The following is a 5,704-nucleotide window of genomic DNA, read 5'->3' on the forward strand; positions in this document are numbered from 1 at the left end:
ATGTGTACACAAAACAATCATACCAAGCTAACCTACAACTTCGGAACAAGTGAAGCGCTCAGAAGGCAGCCTAAGGGTCTGAACCGTCTCCCTGTCTACCTACGGGCATGAACACAGCGTCCACAAATAAAATGGCGTCAATACAAATAATATACTGAGTATGTAAGGCATGAAGAACAATATAATAAAGATATGAAATTAACATGATATAAAGAGAAATAACCAGTACATCTGAATGCCTCAGAAGGCGGATGACATGCATGCTTTCCTTTTAAAAAAAAAATATTTTCATACATATATATATAAGTCATATCATCATCATGCCATACCCGACCATAATAAGGCTTGGTGTCAACATACTCGGTCGTGATAGGCTTGGTGTTACCGTACCCACACTACAAAAAAAAACTAGTTTTAGCGACAGACGAAATCTGTTGCTAAACCACCCAAATCCGTCGCTAAAGTCGTTTAGCAATAGATTAGCGATGAAATTCCACCTGTTGCTAAAATGCTTGTAGCTAAGCCCTTGGCGATGAATTTTTGACTCCGTCGCTACGTTTTACGACAGAGTAGCGACGATATAGTCCATCGCTACGTTTAGCGACAAACATTTCCGTGGCTAACAATATAATATCCGTCGCTCATTTGCTTGTTGATTTCGTCGCCAAGAAATGTTAGCTACGAAATGTCCGTAATACCGTCGCTATTTTTTATAATATTATTTCTAATTTATATTTATTAATATTTAGCAACGGAAATAACCATCGCTATTTTTTTCTTATATATTTTATATATTATTCAAAATCCCTATAGAATGTATTAAATGAAAAGAAGTAATTTACAACAAGCATTACAAGAACCTGATTTCATATAGATAGTAATTTAAAGATTAACAAGAAGATCCAAGGATACATAAATCCTAAAGCATCAACAACGTGCATAATCTTTCTTCAACTAATAGCATAGAGCCTAAAAAACAAAGCTAATTAATGAAGTGTTGGACATTGATGTTCATCCGGATCGGAAGGACCCGAGGCCATAATGGTGTTTCTCCTCATCTATCCTCCCACGGTCTCGTAATACATCCGAGTTGTAATATCCATCTCATCTTACTGTAATTGCTCTTGTGATCACTGTTGCTTAACAATCTTTTAGCTCTATCCTTCCTGTAATAAAATTAAATGGAAACCTTAAAAGTTTTATACATTCAATTCATCGAACAAAGAGGATATAATTATGTCATCTATAAGGTCAATAAGATCACATAATGTTTAACTTACAAGCACAATTCGAGACCGGTCACCACGTACGAAAAGATGTTCCATCATTGCCATGTGTATAAACATCAAAGTGTATCACAGTTCGCCCAACCAAACAAAATTCATTTTGTATAAACAATTAATCTAATATCATAATCCACAAAAAGAGTGCGGGTTATCTCTCCGGTGTGGTTTGCGAGCTATGACACAGGAGCTGGGTTTACTCAGTGTGCACTCGAAGGGTAGCGGCTGCGGGTTCCCATGTCATAAAAAATAAAAAGGCATAAAATAAATTCAAAATGAACCATCTGATCATGAAAACTTCACAAGTTGAACACTCTTAATATTCAATATGGATATACTCAAAAAAGGACACCCACAACACATGGAGATCGTCCGTGTTGCGATTGTGTTATGATTAAGAGTTGGGCACGTGGAGATCTTCCGTGCAGGGGATATTGGACTATAATATTGAACAAAGAATTTGCGTGTACTGCTAATTCCAATCCAATTCGTTATATTATTCAGCAAGAATACAACCTCCTACCTGAACAACAAATGTGAGATGTGTTCACCAGTTGAACAAGGCAAAACAGTTTACGCATGACGATTCTTGGGTGTATTTCAATGGCTTTTACATGTTCCACTGATGGTTTGCTCAGATCATTTTTTGAACATTGCAGTATTTTATTATTAGGTGATTTGAGGATATATTGACCTTGATAGTTGATCTCTACTTCTTTCATTATACTCTTTCCTCTCAGAACTACATTAAGTTAATGTTGTGTTCATCTATTACCGGCACACTTAAATCAATGTAGAGGACGCATCACACAAAAGAACAACTATGACAATTATGCATTTTAGACTAACCCGATGAAGAGGATTTCTTTAGCTAATAAGATCAACTATGGCCATTTTACCAAGAAACACACCTTAGATTGGAATATTTAATTAAAAGAACAAGCACTGGAAACCCAAAATACATGCTCCCTCATATTTTCACACCTACAACTACATGCTCAAGTAAATGTACTGCTTCTTTTATCCTCAAATTGTAACACGTTTCATATATGACAGAATAGATTCCATTTTAAACATTAAAAATGAAATTTAACACATTATATCTTCTAAAATACATCATCTTAACTAAAGGATAGAGACTTTGTTTTGTTATTTAATTTGCATACCTGATGTTGGAGATCTACATTGTCGTAGCAAATCTCATTCAAACACTATCAAAAAGTCAACTATGTATTTGATTAATGTAGTGTTGAGATGTATTACCTGAATTGTTAAGCAATAAGTCTTTGAAATTTCAGAATCATCCTTCAATTGCAGCAATCAACATATAATTCCAATCTTCCTCTGCATTATCAAAATTATAAAATACAGTCTTGCATTGAAGCTGAGATATACATAACATTAAACTCTAGAAAATTGAGGTCTCTTTTGAATGTAAACTTCTTATAAATCTATAGTATCAATTAACGACGCTCCCATAGAATATAAACTTCTTTTTGGTTTCCCTTTTTATTTGGAAAACTTCTTTATCTAGCTTCTGAGGGTCTATCGGAAATAGCCTCCACACCTCCCAAGGTAGGGGTAAGATCTGCGTACACTCTACCCTCCCTAGATCCCACCATGTGGGATTGTACTGGGTATGTTGTTGTTGTCTTCATCCAGTTTCCTCTGAACTTCTTTTGGCATTTATTAATTAATGTTACCAAAAAATGGAATGTGAGAGTTTAGTATATGAAACTTTCCTTAGAAGACCCAAATTTGCATAAAAATTCGTGGTATGCACAAGTAGAGATGGTAAAAAAGAAAATAAATTCTCATACAGGACAATTCCATTTCTAAAAGCCCAAAATCATGTGAGAAGTAATACCGAAACAAGTTTCTGTCAAAAACTTTATTACTTAAAAGCAGCTGTAAAAGTCATTGCCTTAGAAGAGATAAAAAAATACTTTAGAAAGATAACAACGAGAGATTTAAAAAAGAAAGAAGCATGTTTTCTGAAGCCTTGTGATAAATCTTCCTCTTACTTAAAATTGATGTTCATTGACAGGTCAAAAACTTAGCAATCAAAGAGACTGCATCTTTGATTTCTTTAAACAGTAAATAGGCTGCAGTAAAAAATAGGACTAAGATCTTACCTCTACATATAGATCTACACAATAACCTCAACTTAAAATTGATCCTTCAGTTTGGAAGTAACTTTCACAGTTATATCACCATAAGGTTAATTTTGATACGCATCGACAAGTCTACAATTCTCTGACACCTGAAATCACTTTCCAGAAGGAAGACAATAGGTTAAAGATCTAAAGAAATAGTTCTTTTACACATTATACTAAATATGATAAGTGATCAAGCAAGGTAGCATATCATATATGCAACTAGACATGACAAGGTAAATGTACACCTTTGTGGTTGTGTGGAATATGGATAAGCAAAAGAAATAAATACTTGAGAAAAGCAACAGCAAAAGAATGAGAAAAAGAGAAAGAAAGAAAGAACAAAAGTTTGGTAACAATTTGTGGTTAAGTGGAATATGAATATTTGATATGGCTGAAAACTTGCTAAAGTAGATTATCAATTATAAGCCCACTCTATCTTGAAAACTGTAGGCTCTTAGATATAGTTGAAAAGAGTCGTAAGAACTACTTAAAAACCAAAAAGGTTTGTCAACAATCTTCACATTAAGTTATTTACTTTTAATCTTTCAGCTTTGAAAGAGACTAGCTCATTAAATTAGTTGGCGTCAGCCTCTTCATTTATAAAAGCAGTCAGTTTATATCTTCATGTTTAGATCTACAAATGCACATGTTTTAATGGGACCTGAAAAGTACATTAACAGGTCCAAGAGGTCTCATCTTGACGTAGTTCCCCTGCATACTTGACAAAACATTAGATAACAAATAATAGCAGGCAAATTAATGACCATATCTTATTTAGTCTATCTCTCATTTTACCAAAGGAGTTGCATCTAAATGAATATGGTTGACCAAATCTACCACACTACAAATAGGAATTCATTAAATAACCTATGATGTTTAAAACTCAAAGATTGAACTCCTCTCATAACATTTCCATTAAGATGGATCTGTTAAGCATTATTTGGGATGAGGATTCATCGTTGTGAGTATTCTATTCATTCCTGCTTAGTTAGTTAATTTTTTAAAAAAGAAATCAAAGAAAACAAAATTAATCTGGCTCTAGTTCTATTAATTGTTGATTAAAGGAACATACTCCGAAGCAAGCTAAGAACAAACTAATCTTAAGAATGAGCATAAAAGGAGTAGATCCAAGGAAAAAAAAAACATACAGAGCTAGTCGTCCTTGTGGAATACCATCGAGATAGCCAGCAAAGAACTTCAAAGTGCAATACCGTCACTTCCACTAAAAAATCTTGAAGAAGGAAGACAATACAGGGATTTAAGACCAAATATAAAACAAGTACATATAATAAGTTTAAGCATCAAACATTGGTGTATGTTTTAGAAACTTTTAAGTATGCACTATATAAGCGATTATCTATAAGATTTTATCTTTTGAGCATTCCTGCTTTTCCTGTTCCTAGATCAGTAATAGGGTAAGACAATTACTTAAACTTACTGGAAGGAGAAACAAATCGTATTTTTCGCACTAACATGAATCGGATTTTGTAAATACTGGAGACACAAGGACCCGCAAGCCATGAGAAATAACAACAAAAATGAATGATTAACGCTGGTTCCTACCCAAGTCTGCCCTAAAGAAATAAAATTGGAGAAAACGAAAACTAATCGAATGCAACGAATCTATATTACCTGAGACTTTGTAAAACCCTATAGGGAAAGGGACGAGCTGCCGGAGAGGGGCGAGCTGTTGGAGAGGGGCGAGTTGTCGGAGAGGACGAGCTACCACAGAGGCGACAAGAAAGCCCTAGGAGGAGAGCAAGAGGGGGGAAATATGTTTCAGACTTTGTTATCTCAACTGTGCCCCAGAATAAACTCTTAAACCATATGTAGCGATTTAGCAATGGAACAAATTCTGTCGCTACTGATAACTTTATAATTTAAATTTTAAAATTGTTAACGATAGATTTTTTCGTAGCTACTGATTTTAAAATATTTCAATGAATGAAATATAACTACCGACAGATATTCTGTCACTAATTTTGTTGCTAACTTTTAATACATTTTGTCCCCGTGTTTCTGTCGTTGATTTTGTTGCTAAAATGGAGGCGCGTAAATTTAGCGCCAACCTTTAGCGACGGGTTTGAATTTCTATCGCTAATCCGTCGTTATATTAGCTGCCAAATATATTTTTGCCTTTTTCGCGTCAAAATTGTAATTTGGTAGCTAATTCGTCACTACTTAGCAATGGAAATCGATTTGTAGCTAAAATCCGTCGCTAAATCCACTTTTTTTTGTAGTGCCAGCTGCAGTGGTGTGCAC

General features: G+C 34.5%; 1 long non-coding RNA gene across 2 annotated transcripts; it reads right to left on the reverse strand.

Moving 5' to 3' along the window:
• Nucleotides 1-850: 850 nt before the first annotated feature.
• LOC132614357 (uncharacterized) lies at nt 851-5,295 on the reverse strand. Of its 2 annotated transcripts, none has more exons than XR_009572274.1 (5): nt 5,075-5,295; nt 4,591-4,673; nt 3,419-3,555; nt 2,547-2,627; nt 851-1,166 (listed from the first exon to the last, which is right to left on the reverse strand). It is a non-coding gene; the product is annotated as an uncharacterized LOC132614357 (long non-coding RNA). The 2 variants fall into 2 exon arrangements; XR_009572273.1 differs by having other exon boundaries at nt 3,419-3,546; nt 5,075-5,291.
• Between the last annotated feature and the right edge of the window lie 409 nt (nt 5,296-5,704).

This window comes from Lycium barbarum, chromosome 10, assembly GCF_019175385.1.
Source record: "Lycium barbarum isolate Lr01 chromosome 10, ASM1917538v2, whole genome shotgun sequence".
Taxonomy (NCBI): Eukaryota; Viridiplantae; Streptophyta; class Magnoliopsida; order Solanales; family Solanaceae; genus Lycium; species Lycium barbarum.